Here is a 21,683-nt window from a genome sequence, read left to right as displayed (position 1 = left end):
TTTGCAGAGAAGTCTCACAGGAAGAACCCAGGCAGTTTGATAACTGGATTACCACCCTGACATTTTCATGTGCCTCTTTGTTATAGAATAACTCTCTTATTTAACTGGCCAGGATTCAACACTGGATGAAAATCAAACTTAGTAATAATTTACAAGATGAAATAAAAAACTTATTTTACTAAGATAAAATGTTATATTAAGTGAGATAAATATTACAGTTTAATTATCGAAATGAACATCAATTTTACATAATACAAGGTCACATCAGAATGGCAGACTCAGTATTTTTAATTATCTTAATGAATTAACATCAAAAAATTATTTCCATTTGCTCTGTCACAAGCCTAATCAGACACCCAACTTGCCTTATCATGGAGTAACTATTTTGATTATGTAGAAAAACAACAAGATTTGAGAGATGAAATGAGTCCTTAATGTTTAGAAGTATTATACCACTGCATACTAAAATACAGTTTTCATGCCAGGCATGAAATATGAAGAAGCACAAGTTGATCATAATTTTATATTTTTCAGTTGGAGAGGAAATAATCAGACTAACAACATACAAGATAGCCTCAGAATTTTGCATATATTTAAAATACATAATATTTGCTTGGGAATAAAATGTATTGCCTTGCTTCTATATGAAGCTGGACATCTTCAGAGTCTACCCTGATAAACACCAGTCTTTTGTGTGTATTTATCTAACACATTATTGATTTTTCCTTCCAGTAGTGCCTATTATTTGCCATGCACAGAAATGGTGAAATAAGGTTGTTAGATGAATTAAATTGTATGCAGAGATAGCTTTGTTAGGAAAAGATCAATAACCTATATTATCTATGACTGCTCAAATCTCACCAAGGTTTGTAATCAGTAAGGAGAGGTTAAACTCTAGCTATTCCCCAATCTAAGGCAGAAATTTCAAGATAAACTCAGGTTCATCAACACTGAATCAATAATTCACTACTCAACGTGTCTACCCTTCTCAGGGATAAAAAGCAGTGTGACTTTTTATATTTTCCCTGCTTGTCCTCATATTTTTTGTTAAAATGATGTTAAAGCTGATTTAAGACAAAAATGTTAATTTTCTACTTTTACAATTATTATTAAAGAGATCTGCAAAGGTTTCTAATGAAAGCACCAAACAATGAACAATGAATTTATCAGTTATGCAAAAGAATTATTTCTCTATAAATTAAGTCCCAAGCATTTGGAGGTGAGGAGATCTTAAAGTTCAGCAGAGTCCAAATGAATAAGTTCTTACTAATTTATCACCACTGCTCTACATCTGATTTAATAATAAAACATAGATAACATATAGAAATAACAATGACTCACTCACTGACAATCTGACTTTTATATCAAGGCACTGATCGCATAACCAAAGTGAAACTGGAATCTCTGTTCTAACTGACTGTACAGTTGAACATCTTTAAAGTAGACATACTGATGCTTCTCTCCGGTTTTAAGAAAGCTGGCAATGCCCCTGCCCATGTGCAGAAGAAACAGTTTTATTTATTTATTTTTTTTACTGAAGTTTATAGTTGATTTACAATGTCTCAGGTATACAGAGAAGTGATTTACTTATATGTGTGTGTGTGTTCTTTTTCAGATTCTTTTCCACTATAGGTTATTACAAGATACTGAGTTCCCTGTGCAATACAGTAGGTCTTTGTGCTTATCTATTTTATATGTAATAAAATTATATGTCAATCCCAAATTCATAACTTGCCCCTGCTTCCCCTTTGGCAACCATAAATTTGTCTTCCATGTCTGTGAGTCTGTTTCTCTGGCTGGTGGCTCATACAGTAAAGAATCTGCCTGCAGATTCTTCCCCAGGTTGGGAAGATTCCCTAGAGAAGGGAATGGCAACCCATTCCAGTATTCTTGCCTAGAGAATTCCAGGAACAGAGGAGACTGGCAGGATACAGGCCACGGGATCGCGAAGGGTTGGACATGACTGAGTGACTAATACTTTCACTTTCTCATTTATATAATTCTTTTGATTCCATAGATAAGTAACATTATATGGTATTTGAGTTTCTCTGTCTGACTTATTTCACTTAGTATGCTAATCTCTAGATCCGTCCATGTTGCTGCAAATCACATTATTTCATTCTTTCTTATGGCTTCTTTAAGAGAGAAGTGACATGCTGCTGTGTAAAACAAAACGTGTGCATCAGTCAAGGAGACGAACTCATCCCACTGACTCCTGTACACGCCAAATCCTCCACGGGGTGGGGGACAGCGTGGGGCTGGGCTGGGGACAGATCAGTTTCACTGCAACGAGCTGTGGCGCCCAAGGACAAAAAGCAGACTCTCCATATCTTCACTTTAAAACATGATTTGTCCCCTTACCTGTCATTTCCTCTGGTTTCTTTTGAGTGATAGTGAGATGTGGAATAATAAGAGGGCGAAGTGCTGACATGTATGGAAACATGCTGTATGATGATAACCCTTGCAGTATTTTGATTCATATTTGTGATCGCTGAGAATAAGTTAGTTGCTTCATTTTTTAAATCTTCATTGCATCCTTATGTTGTGAACCCTTTCACAGACATGAGAAATTTAAGATTATTTTAAGCTCATTCAGTTCACTCATTCAGTCATGTCTGACTTTGCGACCCCATGGACTGCAGCATGCCAGGCTTCCCTGTCTATTACCAATGCCCAGAGCTTACTGAAACTCATGTCCACCGAGTCAGTGATGCCATCCAACCATCTCATCCTCTGTCATCCCCTCTCTTCCTGCCTTCAATCTTTCCCAGCATCAGGGTCTTTTCCAAGGAGTCAGTTCTTTGAATCAGGTGGCCAAAGTATTGGAGTTTCAGCTTCAGCATCAGTCCTTCCAATGAATATTCAGGACTGATTCCCTTTAGGATGGCCTGGTTGGATCTCCTTGCAGTCCAAGGGACTCTCAAGAGTCTTCCCCAACACCACAGTTCAAAAGCATCAGTTCTTTGGTGTTCAGCTTTCTTTATAGTCCAACTCTCATATTCATACATGACTCCTGGAAAAACCATAGTTTGACTAGATGGATCTTTGTTGGCAAAGTAATATCTCTGTTTTTCAATATGCTGTCTAGGTTGGTCATAGCTTTTCCTCCAAGGAGCATGCGTCTTTTAATTTCATGGCTGCAGTCACCATCTGCAGTGATTTTGGAGTCCAAGAAAATAAAGTCTCTCACTGTTTCCATTGTTTCCCCATATATTTGCCATGAAGTGGGACCAGATGCCATGACCTTAGTTTTCTGAATATTGAGCTTTACGCCAACTTTTTCACTCTCCTCTTTCACTTTCATCAAGAAGCTCTTTAGTTCATCTTCACTTTCTGCCATAACGGTAGTGTCATCTGTGTATTGAGTTTATTGATATTTCTCCCGGCAATCTTGATTCCAGCTAGTGCTTCATCCAGCCCAGCATTTCGCATGATGTAGTCTGCATATAAGGGGTGTTCTTGAGGACCCCCAATACTGAAGTGAGAATTAAAAAATACATATAAAATATTTTATATAAAATAAACATAAATTTGTAAAAAAAATGATATAAAATAGATATAAATTTGTAAACTCTTCCAGATTTCTTAAAGCTCTTTCCATACCAACTTTGGCAGCTTTTGTGAACTCATTTCAAAGATGAAAATGAATTTAAATTAATTTAATTTATAAAAAGACCAAGTCTCTTTTCTTTTGTATCCATATCTTAATAAGTTTCAAAAGTTTTAATTTTTTTATTTAATGACTATAACAACCAATTTGTGCACCAAGTGTGTAATTCTTTGAAAAACTAAAACAAAGTGCTTTTTGTATTACAAGGAGTAGAAAATATTCCTGTAGAGTATTGGTGTGTGAAGTTAAAAATCTCTTCCTCCCAGAGACTCTGAACATGGGAGTCTGAGAAACAGACAAGGAACTGATATTTGGTATTTCATCATCAAAGGAAGTGTTCTATTTTGAAAGTTTGATATTAATAGAAAATAATTTTGGGACCTATAAGATATCAATCAGTAGGGTTGGAAAGAAGTAAAAAATAAGAATATTTTAATATTTTGGAGTGGCAGGGAATAAAGTATTATATAATAAAAGCATCACAATGATTATATATTATGAATATATATGTATACACACATACATGATAAATGGAAATCCTCTCAGAAGAATTTAATTCTTGGGTTTTGAGTTAGATGACTATTGTAGGTAAATGAAGGCTAACTCAGCCCCAAATTTTCTTATTATTTTTTGGTTGCCTAGCAATATGGCCCTAGAACTTCCTGAGTCGATTTAACAGAGTACATGCATGTTACACATACAGACTCCTTCACTTAAATGTGTAGCCTTGCAAGAAGAGAAAATATTTTCTGTGTGTTTTGTTTGTGTGTCTGTGGAAGAGAAGGGGGACTAGAAGAGTTATTTCATAAAAACTTCGGTCAGGCACTGACAGCACAAATCAGGACCCTTGATGACAGCGGGACAGACCAGAAGACCAGAGGGATGGAAAGAACTTCAGCATCAGGGAGCCTTTTGGAGGACACTGGCGCACAGACATAGCATGGTGATTTACATAGAACACCAGACCAGCCCTCTGGAAGAGAAAAGGAAAAGCAAAGGGCATTGGCCTTCGGTGGTTTCCAAGGGGCATCGGTGAACAAGCTACAGGAGAGAGAAATACTATCTTCACCCTGGAAGATAAAAGGACTACTGAACAGGCTTTAGAAGACAATCCCGTGCCTATCAACAGCTGGGAAAGAAGTGAGATAAATGCCTTTTAGCAAGTTACCGTGACCCTACACTTTGTTCTCTAGGCTGGAAGACCTGGGGATATAGGAATCACGTATGTAAACAAACCAGCAGATCGGAATACAATCTATTAACTCTTAAAACATGTGTTACTATGGTGGTTTAGTTGATCAGCAGTGTCCCACTCTTGCCGCCCCATGGACTCCATGGACTGTTACTCACCTCTGTCCATGAAAGTCTCCAGGCAAGAACGCTGGAGTGGGTTGCCATTGCCTTCTTGAGGGGATCTTCCCAACCCAGGGATCAAACCTAAAGTCTCCTGCATTGCAGGCAGATTCTTTATTGCCTGATGCCCCAGAGAAGCCCTGTTAGTACAGAGTGACTGAAACAAGGGCGTTTCAGAGCCAAAGCCTGTTGAGGAAGGGAGGGAAATTTGGGAAACCTTCACAGAGGAACTGTTGCTTGAACTGAGTCAGGAAATGTGACTATACATTTGCCAGGCAGCAGCAGGCTTGATGCGCATTCCAGGCAAACATACAGAGGCAAAAGAGAGTATGGTATGTTCCTGGACTAGCCATTATTTGAGTAGACTAAAGCATAGGGTATACAAACAGATGAAGAGACAATAAATCTAGAAAGGTATAACTTAGATTTGTCCCTCTCAAAGCTCCTTCAATTAGTATGCATCAGAGAACTTTCTTTGGAATTTTTGCAGTTAGCATCCTTGCAAGTGACGGGTGAAGGGAGTTGCTAGTAACAAGGTTGCCCCATGGGTACATTTGCCAAGATTTGGTTGGGTTTTATGAAAACACACATACAACTGGACATTGTTAAAAGGTATCTGGTCCTTTGTGAGGGCTTCCTGGGTGGCACTAGTGGTAAAGAACCTGCCTGCCAATGCAGGAGATGTAAGAGACACAGGTTTGATCCCTGGGTCGGGAAGATCCCCTGGAGGAGGGCATGGCAACCCACTCCAATATTCCTGTCTGGAGAATCCCAAGGACTAAGGAAGCCAGGCACACTACAGTCCATAGGGTCGCAGAGTCAGACACGACTGAAGCAACTTAGCACGCAAGAACATACACACCATGAATGGCTCTACCAGAAAGGATCACACATACACGATCCCATTGTGGGGACTCCATTACTACCAAAAGCTTTCATATAAATTGCCCAAGGGCATACAATTAGTTATTTACAGGGCTACAAGTGTTAACAATATTTTCAGACAGGAATTCAGTCTAAGTTAACCATTGAAGGCTACTACAAAAATTCCTTCCACCATCTCTCCACTCCTCCTACTTAGGCAGAAGACCTCCACTACTGGTAATTTCCAAATAGCTCACAGGCACAGAATTTACAAAGGCCTAAGAATTTAGAAAAGTGGCATGAAGGTAGTTTGGTAATCTAAAAATAAAAACTCATCATTTAATTATGATTTTGTATCTGTCATTAATATTTCACTGCATTTCCCCAAGTGTTCAGGGACATGAGTTTTAAAAAGGCAGCCTTACTACTCAGCCACAGCCACTTCAGCTTGCAATGAAGAGTCAAAATGTGTTCAATTAAATAAGACCTTTTAGAACTAACAACAAAAAAAGATGTCTTTTTCATTATAGGGGACTGGAATGCAAAAGTAGGAAGTCAAGAAACACCTGGAGTAACAGGCTAATCTGGCCTTGGAGTACAGAATGAAGCAGGGCAAAGGCTAACAGAGTTTTGCCAAGAGAACACACAGGTCATAGCAAACACCCTCTTCCAACAACACAAGACTCTACACATGGACATCACCAGATGGTCAACACTGAAATCAGATTGATTATATTCTTTGCAGCCAAAGATGGAGAAGCACTATACCGTCAGCAAAAACAAGACTGGGAGCAGATTGTGGCTCAGATCATGAACTCCTCATTTAAATTCAGACTTAAATTGAAGAAAGTAGGGAAAACCACTAGACCATTCAGGTATGACCTAATCAAATCCCTTACAATTATACAGTGGAAACGAGAAATAGATTTAAGAGACTAGATCTGATAGAGTGCCTGATGAACTACAGGACAGAGGTTTGTGACACTGTACAGGAGACAGGGGTCAAGACAATCCCCAAGAGAAAGAAATGCAAAAAGCAAAATGGCTGTCTGAGGAGGTCTAACAAATAGCTGTAAAAGGAAGAGAAGCTAAAAGCAAAGGAGAAAAAGAAAGATATACCCATTTAAGTGCAGAGGTCCAAAGAACAACAAGGAGAGATAAGAAAGCCTTCCTCAGCAAAGAAATAGAGGAAAACAATAGAATGGGAAAGACTAGAGATCTCATCAAGAAAATTAGAGATACCAAGGGAATATTTCATGCAAAGATGGGCTCAATAAAGGACAGAAATGGTATGGACCTAACAGAAGCAGAAGATATTAAGAAGAGGTGGCAAGAATACACAGAAGAACTATACAAAAAAAGATCTTCACGACCCAGATAACCACGATGGTGTGATCACTCACCTAGAGCCAGACATCCTGGAATGTGAAGTCAAGTGGGCCTTAGGAAGCATCACTATCAACAAAGTTAGTAAAGGTGATGGAATTCCAGTTGAACTACTTCAAATCCTGAAAGATGATGCTGTGAAAGTGCTGCACTCAATATGCCAGCAAATTTGGAAAACTCAGCAGTAGCCACAGGACTGGAAAAGGTCAGTTTTCATTCCAATCCCTAAGAAAGGCAATCCCAAAGAATGTTCAAACTACCTCACAATTGCACTCATCTCACATGCTAGTAAAGTAATGCTCAAAATTCTCCAAGCCAGGCTTCAACAATACGTGAACTGTGAACTTCCAGATGTTCAAGATGGTTTTAGAAAAGGCAGAGGAACCAGAGATCAAATTGCCAACACATGTCAGATCATCAAAAAAGCAAGAAAGTTCCAGAAAAACATCTATTTCTGCTTTATGACTATACCAAAGCCTTTGACTGTATGGGTCACAACAAACTGTGGAAAATTCTTAAAGAGATGGGCATACCAGACCACCTGACCTGCCTCCTGAGAAATCTGTATGCAGGTCAGGAAGCAACAGTTAGAACTGGACATGGAACAATAGACTGGTTCCAAATAGGAGAAGGAGTATGTCAAGGCTGTATATTCTCACCCTGCTTATTCGACTTATATGCAGAGTACATCATGAGAAACGCTGGGCTGGAAGAAGCACAAGCTGGAATCAAGATTGCCGGGAGAAATATCAGTAACCTCAGATATGCAGATGACACCACCCTTATGGCAGAAAGTGAAGAGGAGCTAAAAAGCCTCTTGATGAAAGTGAAAGAGGAGAGTGAGAAAGTTGGCTTAAAACTTAACATTCAGAAAACTAAGATCATGGCATCTGGTCCTATCACTTCATAGCAAATAGAAGGGGAAACAGTGGAAACAGTGGCTGACTTTATTTTGGGGGGCTTCAAAATCACTGCAGATGGTGAATACAGCCATTAAATTAAAAGATGTGTACTCCTTGGAGGAAAGTTATGACCAACCTAGACAGCATATTAAAAAGCAGAGACATTACTTTGCCAACAAAGATCCATCTAGTCAAAGCTATGGTTTTTCCAGTAGTCATGTATGGATGTGAGAGTTGGACAATAAAGAAAGCTGAGAGCTGAAGAATTGATGGTTTTGAACTGTGGTTGTTGGGGAAGACTCTTGAGAGTCCCTTGGACTGCAAGGAGATCCAACCAGTCCATCCTAAAGGAAATCAGTCCTGAGTGTTCATTGGAAGGACTGATGCTGAAGTTGAAACTCCAATACTTTGGCCACCTGATGCGAAGAGCTGACTCCTTGGAAAAGACCCTCATGCTGGGAAAGATTGTAGGTAGGAGGAGAAGGGGACAACAGAGGATGAGATAGTTGTATGGTATCTCCGACTCAATGGACATGAGTTTGGGTAAACTCCAGGAGTTGTTGATGGACAGGGAGACCTGGCTTGCTACGGTCCATGGGGTGGCAAAGAATCAGACACGACTGATCGATTGAACTGAACTGAACTGAAATATATCTTGGTTGCATTATTCCCACAAGAGAAAAAAGACATTTCTCTAATACTAATTATTTGGCAAAATTATAACTGGACAAAATTAACATAGGACTATAAAAAAATTAGCCAGAGTTATAATCCAAACCTCAAAAGGTCAGTTTGAGCACTGTATGCTGGTTATATATTAATAGAAGGGAGTAAATCAAAGAATGCGTGTGTGACTCTGAACATTTCTAAATTTTAATATATTTTAAACTGCTGCCCCCCAAAAGTGGATATTTATTTTCTCTGACATTATTCCCTGATTCAGACTTAAGTATGTCTTCCATAATTCTGAAAGGAGTAACGCTGAGTGATATATCAAAGGTACACTGCGGCTTCAGATATGCTGCTTCTCTTTTACAAGCCATGGCAATATTACTTAATAAGCAGAAGCTGACTTCTGCCAACACAGTCCTCTACTTGCCTGAGACAGGGAAATATATAGTACTTTACAAGAACATTTGAATATTTACCATTTTATAGATTCTCCTTTACTGCAGAAAAGAGGAAAAAAAGTCAATTGCACTTTAGAACAATCCTTCATTGGGGTGACATTTTTAGTGAGTAATATTTCAAAGACTGTTCAAGGATGAAAAAATGTTTTATAAACAGCAAATATTTTAGTGACTCCATGGTGAAAATTTCATAGTATGGGTTTTTTATATGGGGTTCTTCCATTCCACTATCTGCAGTCATTTCTAAAAATACAAACGGTCAAGAGTTTCCTACCAAGCTAAAATCATCTGTAAATTTCCACATCAATTACACTTTCTCTAGAATCAGATAGGTTTCTATGTATTTGTAAATGTATTTAAAAAATACTTATCAAGACAACTGACTTAAATAGGTAAGTCTATGAAAATTATCTACCATTGTAACAAGAGATTAACTTTATAGAATAAATGTACCATAGATTCAAAAATAGATGATTAAAGTTAGTAAAACAAACAAGGCACATGTCTGCATTCTAGAAAGCCTATTTTCAACATTGGATGCATCTGAACCCCTAAGATGCTGATCTGATTTTCCAAACCCTAGAACTGGAATTGAGACAGGAAATATCAAGACTTTCGAGACTTTATCTTCTGTTCCCTAGATAGCCCATAAGGGTTTATTAAATTCTCTAGAGTGTTTAAATGTTTAAGCGAATATTCCAGTTCTCAATTAGTGGAAAGTGGAAATCAAGACAAGCTTAGGGAGGAAATGAAAAAGTCACCAACTGTAGGTTCAGAACGCTGAGCAGGGGAAACAAGGATTCTGATAACCGTGGCTGCCAACTTGAAAAGCAATATAGAGTTGTATCATGCATCAAAGTCAAGAAAAGAAGTCCGAGTGAGAACCAGTCTGAGTCCAGTTGGCCCTCCGTGGGAGCTGCCCTGGTTGCATAACATGTACCCCCAAACAACTTCAATTATAAACGATTATCTCCATTTATTCCCGGGCTCCATATGCAATCTAAAATTTGGAAAAATAAATCTTTCTTAAGAGAGAATAACCCCAACAAAGAGAAGATTATGTGTCCCCTTTATGTCTTTTCCCTCTAGAAATGAGAAAGCAGGCTATTCGACCCAAGAAGAACTGGACAGCAGAAAATGTTCATTATGTAGGAGATACAGGATGGTGACTAGAACTTGTTATTAAGAATAAAATAGATTTGAAGAAGAATATTTGTTGTAAGGAAAGGTTTTATTTCCTGATCAATGGAAACAGTGATGATTTCAGAAGGAAAAAAAATCAGAATTCTTGAGAAAAGTGAGGTGAAACAAAAAATTTTGCAACTAGTAAGATGGGGGATTTTCTTAATTGAAAGATAACAGTGTTGAGAGTTACCAAAAAAGAACATTAGATAGATGATGTGAAATTGACCCACTAACAAAACTGGCTCTAAGGCAGAGAGGAGCTGAGAGGATTATGCCAAAGGACGCATGAGAAAAGAAAGAGCATTTGATTACTTTTACTTATTAATTTTCAATTCATCTCAAAAAGGCTTCAAAGGACTTCCTAAAATAGCTACAATACCCAAATACAAACTTAATCAATGAAAAAAAAAGAGAGAGAAAGACAGAAATTAACCACCGAAAATTCTATAAAGCTCTGATTGGAGTTTGGACCCAGAAATACAGAGCATAAGATCTTCTAGAATTGCTTGAGCTGAGAAACAAATTCAGCTTTAATTTTTTTCCTGGATTCAAGCAAAAAGGGATGAGGAGAGAGTGAAGTTACAAATTCTCTCTCTTAGTGGACTGTCCTTCTTCAGTGAAACCCTTGAAGGAAAACAAAAACCTAGGGCTAGTCCAGGTAACATGAGGTGTGAGGGTTCTGTAGGGCAAAGCCAGAGAGGGAGATGACGACCAGAAACAGCAAGAAAGTGGGAGGCGTGGAGGACACCAGGGCCTCTCAGTTGCTGTATCTGAATTGCTAGGAATGGAAGACAAGACCTGGTGACTATGAATGATGTGGATGATATTCGCTCAGATGTTCCCAACAGCGTGGGATGCTGTGGGACTCTCCACATACAATACCCCAGGTGCCCCACTTCTCAGCCCCATCAGGCTCAGGAACCACCTGTCGTGCCAGGAAGATTTCCCTTGTCCCCATACCAATCTCCGCCCTGCCCATCCCCATTCTTGACTTCCCTCTCCAGGCAGCCCCTTCCATCCCATCCTAGAGAACACCTCTGATGACTAACTTCAGTCTGTGGCTCTTTGCCTCACAGAAACACAACCCTTGCCTGACAGCATAGGTGACCCATTCACCCTCCCATGACCCACAGTCCAGGGATGGATAGCAAAGCTGCACTCAGCCTTCTCCCACAGACACCTGTCATTTCTAGCCCCTCATCTTTTCTCATCTTACAGTATTGTATTTCAGATAATTCTGTCTTCAGGACATTTTCCTCAGTCATTTTATCACCAGAATGAGCTGTGTAATCATTACTAAGTCATCGTCTTTAGTAAATAACTGAAGGCTATTTCCTTATCATGTATCTCACATCTGCTGCAGGCAATACAATTTGTTTTCTTTATGAATATTGAAATAAGAGCAAGATTCTAACAGGAAACACTTCAGGACCATACACACGCCCCTAAGGTAAAGGACTCAGCGGCCAAGGCAGAAGATGTAAGAGACATGGGTTTGATTCCAGGGAAGATCCCCTGGAGGAGGGCATGGCAACCTATTCCAATGTTTTTGCCTGGAGAACCCCATGGACAGAGGAGCCTGGTGGGCTGCAGTCCATGGGGTCACAGAGAGTCAGACATGACTGAAGCGACTGAGCTCACACACACAAATACACTAGGATGTTTCTTGACTCCACTGTCTGCGCATGTTATTTTCTTTTCTCTGGGATGTTTTACCATAGCATTTTTTTTTGTTTTTTTTTTGTTTGTTTGTTTTTTCATTTATTTTTATTAGTTGGAGGCTAATTACTTTATAATATTGTAGTGGTTTTTATCATACATTGACATGAATCAGCCATGGATTTACATGTATTCCCCATCCCGATCCCCCCTCCCACCTCCCTCTCTACCCAATCCTTCTGGGTCTTCCCAGTGTACCAGGTCCGAGCACTTGTCTCATGCATCCCACCTGGGCTGGTGATCTGTTTCACCCTAGATAATATACATGTTTCGATGCTGATCTCTCGAAAGGGCCCACCCTTCCCTTTTCCCAGAGTCCAAAATTCTGTTCTGTACATCTGTGTCTCTTTTTCTGTTTTGCATATAGGGTTATTGTTACCATCTTTCTAAATTCCATATATATGTGTTAGTATACTGTAATGGTCTTTATCTTTCTGGCTTACTTCACTCTGTATAATGGGCTCCAGTTTCATCCATCTCATTAGAACTGATTCAAATGAATTCTTTTTAATGGCTGAGTAATATTCCATGGTGTATATGTACCACAGCTTCCTTATCCATTCGTCTGCTGATGGGCATCTAGGTTGCTTCCATTCATCCTTGCGCAGGGGCCATGCTAATCTTCTCTGTATCGTTCCAATTTTAGTATATGTGCTGCCGATAGCATTTTTATCTGGCCAATATTACTCTTCCAAGAGTCTCCTCTTTTGTGGTACATGTCCTGAGCCATCTCAGGAAACCAATGGTTTTCTTTTGTGTGACGACTGCACCATGTATAGACACTAATAGAAAAAAAAAAATCTCTCATAGAAATTAATTAATATATTTGTTTGGCATACTCTACTGAGAAGGACTAGTACTTTGAGTGGAGGTCCCAGTACATTGGCAGACAATAAATTTTTGTGCAATAAGTGAAATTTTCTCAAATTGCAATATCTTACACAAAAAATATGTTAGAAGTGCTTTCAACAGGCAGTGCCAAGCTACCCATGATAATCTACTTGCTTATGTTTAAAACAAGAAATTATGATTCCTTCAGCAGACCCTGTTTCAGAACAATTTTGGGACAAAAGGGCCATGAATTATTAATATTTGAAGAACTAATGATATTACTCTATTTAGTAGTATCAAGTCTCAGGATCTGTAATACCAAACTTCTTAAAGGAGTAGCCCTAACTGATAGTATAGTTTGTATGGGACACAATATGGTTCACGCTAGAGCATTAAAAAGTATCACAATTGTTAGAGATATACATTTTGAGTAAAAAAATTCAGCTTCACATAAGTGCATATGTTCATATACGGTGGAGGAATTCTTTAGAAAACAGTATTTATCTGCCTCCTTTCCTGTAGAGCTATGTTCACCAGTACTAAGTTTGGGTTTATGCAATTTTAAAAGTCAAACTTTCTTTATCATGCGAAACAGGAAGGAAGGAAGGAAGGTAGGAAGGGACAGAGAGAGAAGGAGAGAAAGAAAAGAAAGATAGATAGATATGAACTACCATCTGCAAGATAAAGCGAATTGACATTTATATATTTAATAATCTTTTTCACGATGTAGTATCTTTTGTATTGTTTTGGAGTATTATTAAGAAAGTGAGTGACATGCTGAGCTATATTTTGCTGATAAGAGATCTGGTCACCATCAACACCATGCCTTTTCAGGTCAGCATCCGATTCTTAATATCTTTTTAAGACACAATAGGGCATTTTTATCGATCCATTAATATATGACTCAGGTGTGCTACAAAGCATGCACTGCCTAAGAACTTGAGCCAACAAAGTGCCGGCCCGTAGGGTAACATGATCTACAGGGTTTTGGCCTAAATACAACACGGAGAAAAATGTTTCAAAGGTCATTTTTGTTCTTTTTAGACTAGAGAAAATATTCACCATATAAAACAAATGGTACAAGAGTGCAGAGAGGAAAAGACATCCAAGGAGAGAAAGATGTATTTTGAAATAAGGCAAAAGTCTTCTAATTTTGACTTCCCACTCCCCAATTTCAACAGTGGTTTCATCTGCTGTCTCCCCTCTTCTGCATCAGCTCCCCACAAGGGACCTGCCTGCCTTCAAAATTTTCTTCCCTTAAAAAGACTAGTTGGGGCTTACTGTGCTCTTGATTTAGTGTCAATTTAACATTGAAACAATCTTGAAAGAAACTCGGCTCCCCTGCAGGGAACTGCTGGAAAATTGGCAAAAAGGACCAGAGAAGGCATTGTAAATGGTCACCTCCCATCTCTCCAACCGTCTCCCTGGTACTATCAACTTCATTAAAAAAAACAAAAATAGACTTTTTAAATGATTCCCAATACTGACTTTTATATCTCAGTGAATAGTGAAATTGACTGTTGTAAAAGACAGCAGGGGATAGAAATTAGTCTGGAGGGCCTCCAGCACCTGCCCACTCACCCACCTCCAGAGACCTGGAATCACAGGTCCCAGACCTTTTCCCTAGTAGCTGTTTTTAGAGATGCATACTCAGAAGGTGTTTATGGCCAACAACTGGTCTCTTTTTTCCACCACTGTTTCAAGTTCTGAATATAATTCTCAGTTATCACAAAGCCTACGATTCAGTCCATGATGACCAGCTGACCCTGGGACTTGACAAAATGAAGAACTCAGCAGGAGCCATCTGTTAAAATCCATCACCATGAGATGATGAAACTCTAAGCGCATCTCAGTCCCCAAATGCATCTCATTTCCTTCTCATCTTGACATGATCAGCTGTAACTGTCACCACATTTTCTAGCAAACTCTTAAAAGTCCAGCGAAAAAACTCAGAGGGAAATTATAGCCCTTTTGACATCAAGACTTGCATGTGGTTTTGAAGCATTTTGAAAGAGAAAAAAAACAGTGAGTCCAAAATGCCTACAAGGGCAGGCTTTTTGCTGTTGTGTTTTAGTATTCAGGATCTACAGCATACTATAACAGATGCCACAAAGTCCATGTTTAGAAAACAGACGCTTCTAGAAAAATGTCTCCTGATTAATCCTATGATACACAGGCTGTGCACTTAATAAGGTCAAACAGTAATACACATTTATGAGAATCACCAAGCGGTGGGAAACCACTGAGGACAATGTCAGAGCAGGTACCCTATGTCTCAAAATCCTTAATGAGACTGCACCTACTTATCCATCAACAATCCAGATGGAGAAGCACAATCTCCACATCCTAGTTACCTGACTCAGATAGCCTCAACTTATCCTCTGACTACGGAGTACTCTGCTTGCCATCTCTTCTCTAAACTTCTTCAGGCTAACTCAGGAAACAGAGAATGTGGGGTGGATACACACCGACTACAAAATCCCAAACTACTGACCTTGGGTTACAAAGACCCCTTTGTCTATGAGTTTCCTTTGAGACACTAAGTGGGGCTCCATTCATAAACTTAGGGGGAATCAGAAGGCTTGAGTTCCATGTCTGACTGTCACTCACCAGTCAGGCAGGCCCATTACTTTCTTGGGGCCCACTGCCTCCTCTGGAATGGAAGGGATGGATCTGATAACCTGAGAACCCCTTTCAACTTAAAGTTGATGAATTATCCAGTGTTCTCAAAACAACCTAATACTGGATCTTCATACAGAACAGAAAGCTTATGGGCCACAAGAAATGATTTCTCTAACCCACTGAAAACCTCATTCAGAAGCCACAAATTGGACAAATCAGGTTGGGTTCCCACATGACTTACTGTTTAAATAGATTACTAGAAATAGATAAATGAACAATACTAGAAGAGAAATAAATATTGAAGACAAAAACAATACAGAATATTAATAGGAAGTATCCTTCCCATCATTTTGTAACTCATTTCCTTCTCTTTGCTAACAGATTTACAGGGAACCTAGAAGTGTTCTTGAACTTAACAAAATTTTCTCTGATTAAATTACTTAATATTCTTAATAAATATATTTGCTTTTACTATATGAACGAGGATACAAGCTGAAGTTCCTCAGGATAATCTTTTTTCTCTAGTAGGAGCAAAGTCTTAAGAAACAGCCACTTTCTTCTTTAAAAACTAACTACATTTTACTATTGACCCTGTAAGAAAATAAGGTCCTAGGGAAGGGACATGTGTGACTAATTCTGTGTTACCTAGAACATCTTCTTATCCATCTACTTGATATTTTTTTGAGTATTAAACAACACTTAGGCCTGTGCAGTAAAATTTATAAAATAATCTATAAATTGCACAAAGCATTACTTGCAAAATGATCCCCTTTATGAAGACATCAAAATCACTGACTATTTCAGGATTGCACAAAGTTCTGAAATCAAGGTCCAATGAGCCAGGAAACTGAAGAGTCCCAAATATGGAGCTAATTCTCAAACAGACCTGCCAAAGTTGAAGTATGCATTCTGTTAGGCAAAAAGCTCAAAACAAATGATTCTGCCAAAACTGAACAGCTATTTTGTTTCCATATAAGCAAACTTAAAAAATCAATGCATTGAGAGAAGTTTTAATAATACTGAAAACATTCTTTTCTGTGCAAAAGATCTGAATGTCTTAGTCCTTAATGTATTGTTAAGCAAAGGATCAAGTATGTGATTGTCACACTCCTCATGCAGTTGTCTGTAAATTGGTAGCTTATTTTTATCTGTTAATTTAAATTTTATTTTACATTAATGGGAGGATCACTACAACACTGTGGTGGTTTCTGCCATACATCAACATGAATGAGCCACAGGTATATACATATCCCCTTCCTCTTAAACCTCCCTCCCCATTCCACCCCACCCCTCTAGATGTCACAGAGCCCAGACTTTGAGCTCCATGCATCATACAACAAATTCCCACTGGCTATCTATGTTACATATGGTAATGTATATGTTTCAATACTACTCTCTGAGTAGCTTATTTTTAAAATACTACGCTCAAGTCTATGATCAGAAATAACTAGTTGAAGGAAAAACAAGATACTGTATCATGTGGTTAGCAGCATGTCTCAAAGGCGGGAACCTCTCCAACACATATGATTTAATAAACTGTGTGTTAAATCAGTTATATAAGCTTATTAAGACAGCTTGAGTGTTCTGTTCAGCAAAGTACTAAGCTATCCATCCATAGTGTCAACTGTAACCAAACCTTAATTGTTCAACAGAGGTCTCAATGGTTATATGCATGCCATTCACACAAATGAAAGCAATATTTATCAGGATGTTAATCTGAAAGTGAAGTGAAAGTGTTAGTCACTGAGTCATGTCCAACTCTTTGTGACCCCATGGATGGTAGCCTGCCAGGTTCCTCTGTCCATGGGATTCTCCAGGCAAGAATACTGGAGTGGGTAGTCATTACCTCCTCCAGGGGATCTTCCTAACCCAGGGATCGAACCTGGGTCTCCTGCATTGCAGGCAGATTCTTTACTATCTGATGGGATGGGCCAGGAAGAACCAAAACCTGGACACTGTCACTCAAGCCAGAGGTCAAGTTCTAGGAGCACAGGCAGGGACTGTGAGAGTGAGACAGGTGCCCTGGATCAAGCAGGGAAGTGTTGAGTGTCAGAGGAGTGCTTGGAAGATGAGAAGATTAGGAAGATACTGGGAATCTAGAAAGACAGCATTTAGGGTCAAGGCAGGCAGATAATGACACCGGTCTAATGAATGAACCAAACTGCATTCTGATCCTAAAACAGGTCATTTCCTCTCTGCCCTGTTCGATGCCTTCTAAGATAGAGGGTGCTCCTAGACTTACTAGCACTGACTAGAGTCCTTAAAAGGTCAAAAATCCACAGAAGAACTTCGTAAGAGATTCTCATACAATAGCCAGTCTCATTTCATAACTGCCTAGCCGCTCCAGGAGAGAACTGTAAAACGAGCCTATCACCCTCAAAGAGAGTAATACCTAGTTGAGAGGATAAACTATACACCCACATCTGTGCAAGGCAATAACTGACCCAGTGCCTAACTCTGTGACACAAACGCTCACCTAGCCCCAAGATCTGCCTCTTAAACAAATATACCACCAGGGTCTACCCAACTTCATCACTTACTTCTCTGCTTACACCCACTGAAGCGATCTTATCCTGGCATCTGCAGGGCCCACTCAACCCCTGCCTCCCTCTTTCTCACTATCAGCTACTACTTACATAGCTCTCTTAACATCTCAAAATTAGGCACTAGACAGTCATCCAGCCCACTGAAGGTCCTAGTGATGGGGCAAATCGGGTAACGCAAAGGCTACCCAAGCAAAAGTAGATTCATAGTTCTATCCTTTTATTGTAAAAGTACTTATTCTATTACCTCCCTTTACTGGCTTTACTTGTTTTTATAAAAGCACTTTCCTCCAGCAAGGAAGCGGATAAAATCTCAGTGTGCAGCCCAGCATACTCCATTGTATGCATTTATTCTTAAAACGGTGTGTCCGAGAGAGTGAAGTACAATAGGGAAGCTGGCAAGCTTTCACTTTCTCTTAGTTTAAAAGTGTATCAGTTAGAGTTTATTATCCCAATGATAAATTAGAAAAAACAAAACACAAACTTCTTAGAATCACATCTTAAACATCTAATGCTGTTGTCAGTTGTAAGCAGCCTAAGTTATGGTTGTTATTAAATTGTCTGTTATCCAATAGTACATAATTTCCAGGAAAAAGAGACATGCACATGATAGACTTCTAATGAAAAGACATTTGTGATGAAACAGGGCAAACAACTCCAATCTCCCTTCCCCCTATGATACTGCTAAGTTTTCCTCAACCCACACCAACGCCATCAAGCTTACTTCTAGAAAAACTGCCTAAATTTATGGAGTCACCGGTAATTAAAAAAAGAGTCTGGTAGCAACTCTGAAAGTGAATTATATACATTAGCATTTAAATCAAAATAATATTCTAACAAAACAGGTAAGCCAAGCTTACTGTTTCTGGTACTAGGTGTTAATCACATGATAATTTTCTGTTCATCTTCTAAAAACCCATCCAATTAGATAAAATTATCAATCAATCTCAACTGAAAAAGGTTTAGACCGCATATTCTTAGTGGACTTTTCTGTAGGATATACACATATATCCTATAGATGCATAACCCAAACTTATTGCTTTTCATTAATTTATGTGGTCAGTTTATACTAGGAACCTACAAGACATGCAGGAGACAAAGGTCAGAGATGTGTGAAGTGTAGAAGGAACAGAGCAGCCACATTTCTCAGAATCATGAGTCAAACACATTTAGATCTCCCAACTGGAGACCAAGTATAAATCCAGATCACTAGGCAGTGGGATAAAAAAAATTTTAAGAAGTCTTTATTGTATTTGTTACAACATTGCTTCTGTTTCATGTCTTGATTTTTGGCCACAAGACACGTGGGATCTTAGTTCCCCAACCAAGGATCCAACCCCCCCTGTACTGGAAGGTGACGTCTTAACACCAGGACCACCAGGGAAGTCCCTAAAGCTTCTTACACAGGGATGTGTGTGCGTGTGCGTGCGTGTGCGTGCTAGTCGCTCAGTCATGTCCAACTCCTTGCGACACCATGGACTCTAGCCCGCCAGGCTCCTCTGTCCATGGTATCTCCAGGCAAGAATACTGGAGTGGGTTGCCATTTCCTCCTCCGGGGCATCTTCCTTAGCCGGGGACTGAATCCAGGTCTCCTGCATTGCAGGCAGACTCTTTACCATCTGAGCCACTAGGTATAAGACATTACAAATCACTTCCTAGGCAGTGACTTATTTAACCCCGCCTTGTTCTTCTCTAGTCATATATCACTGCTACTACTATTACTGCTAATAATAATAATAACATCCTTCATCCTTATCAGATACACAGAATTTTAAAGATTTTATTTGGGAATTTCAAATTCCCAGAAAATAAAAAGCTATATATGTTAAGACTAGATCTCAGAATATGACACATGCTTGAATTTACAGAGAGTAATGCACGAGAATAAGCTGTCAAAATTCTGATCTGTTTAAAAAACACTTGGTCTGACCTACAGAATGGGAGAAAATATTTGCAAATCATTTTTCTGATAATAGGCTAATATCCCAATCAGATAAATAATTTATACAACTCAATAGCAAAAGGCAAATAATCCTGTTTTTAAAATGGGCAAAGGACTTGAATAGACATTTTCTCAAAGAAGACATACAAATTGCCAATAGGTAGATGACATGGTACTCCATATCATTAATCATTGCAAGAGGAAATGGCAAGCCACTCCAGTATTCATGCCTGGAGAACTCCATGGACAGAGGAGCCTGGCGGGCTATAGTCCATGGGGTCGCAAAGAGCTGGACACAGCTGAAGTGACTTAGCATACATCCAGCCTGACTAATCATCAGGGAAAAGTAAACCAAAACCACGATGAGCTAATACCTGATACCTGGTAGGCCAGCCATGATCAAAAGATGGTTTATAACATACACTGACCAGGATGTGGAGAAAAAGGAATACTTATACACGGGCAGCGGGAATGTAAATTGGTATAGCCATTATGGAAATAGTCTGATGGTTCCTCAAAAGATTAAAAATGGAACTAACATATGATCTAGCTATCCTCCATCCAGGTATGTCTACAATGGAAATGAAATGAATATCTCTAAGAGAAATCTGTACTTCCATGTTCATTGCAGCATTATTCATGATAACCAAGAAAAGAAGACAACTTGAATGTCTTTTCGATGGATGGATGGATGGATGGATAAAAAAACATTGTATATAAATATAGGCAATGGACTCTTAATCAGTCACAAAAAAGAAGTAAATCCTACTATTGGGAACAATATGGATAAATCTGGAGTGCATTATACTAAGTGAAATAATCCAGACAAAGTCAAATATGTGTGATATCAACTATATGTGGAATCTAAAACAAAACAAAAATGATTTCATAGAAACAGACATGCTGGTTGCCAGAGGATGAGGGGAGATGAAAATGGGAGATATTGGTCAAAGGGTATAAACTTCCAGCTATAAGAAGAATAAGTTCCGAGGATCTAACGTGAAGAATGGTGACTACAGTTAACAATACTGTTAATTCAAAGTTGCCAAGAGTGACTTCCTTGGTGTTCCAGTAGTTATGATTTCACCTTTCAACACAGAGGACATGGGTTCGATGCCTGGTTGGGGGGTTAAGATTCCACATGCCTCACGGCCAAAAAGTCAAAACATAAACCAGAAACAGTATGGTAACAAACTCCATAAAGACTTTAAAAATGATCAAACTTTTTAAAAAAGGAAGTTGCTTAGAGTAGATTTTAAGCATCCTTCCCACACCCACCTACACTCAAAAAAATTAACTAACTGAGGTGATAGACATGTTAATTACCTTGGTCTTGGTAATTATTCCACAATGTATATGTATATCAAAACACCACATTGTACACTTTAAACATACACTTTCTCAAATATGCATCAACCATTCCTCAATAAAGGTAGAACAAAAAAAGAAAAAAATAAACCACTCAGGATAAACTGAACCTTGGTTTAAATCAAGATAAGCAACCACAGGCATCTCATAAGGCCAACTGCTAGCAAGAACACACCCTGTCGCTAAAGAAAACAAGGCAGTCACAGATTTCACAGTCTGAAAAAAAAT

General features: G+C 38.9%; 1 protein-coding gene and 1 non-coding gene across 5 annotated transcripts in view; both read right to left on the bottom strand.

The window, feature by feature from the left end:
• The window catches only part of INPP4B (inositol polyphosphate-4-phosphatase type II B), an 825,365-nt gene that overhangs the window by 641,568 nt on the left and 162,114 nt on the right, over positions 1–21,683 (bottom strand). The gene's annotated exons all lie outside the window — the stretch shown is intronic.
• LOC139037881 (U6 spliceosomal RNA) lies at positions 12,709–12,816 on the bottom strand. The gene has a single exon (XR_011490835.1). It is a non-coding gene; the product is annotated as a U6 spliceosomal RNA (small nuclear RNA).

This window comes from Odocoileus virginianus, chromosome 12, assembly GCF_023699985.2.
Source record: "Odocoileus virginianus isolate 20LAN1187 ecotype Illinois chromosome 12, Ovbor_1.2, whole genome shotgun sequence".
NCBI lineage: Eukaryota > Metazoa > Chordata > Mammalia > Artiodactyla > Cervidae > Odocoileus > Odocoileus virginianus.
This window is presented reverse-complemented; position numbering and strand designations above follow the sequence as displayed.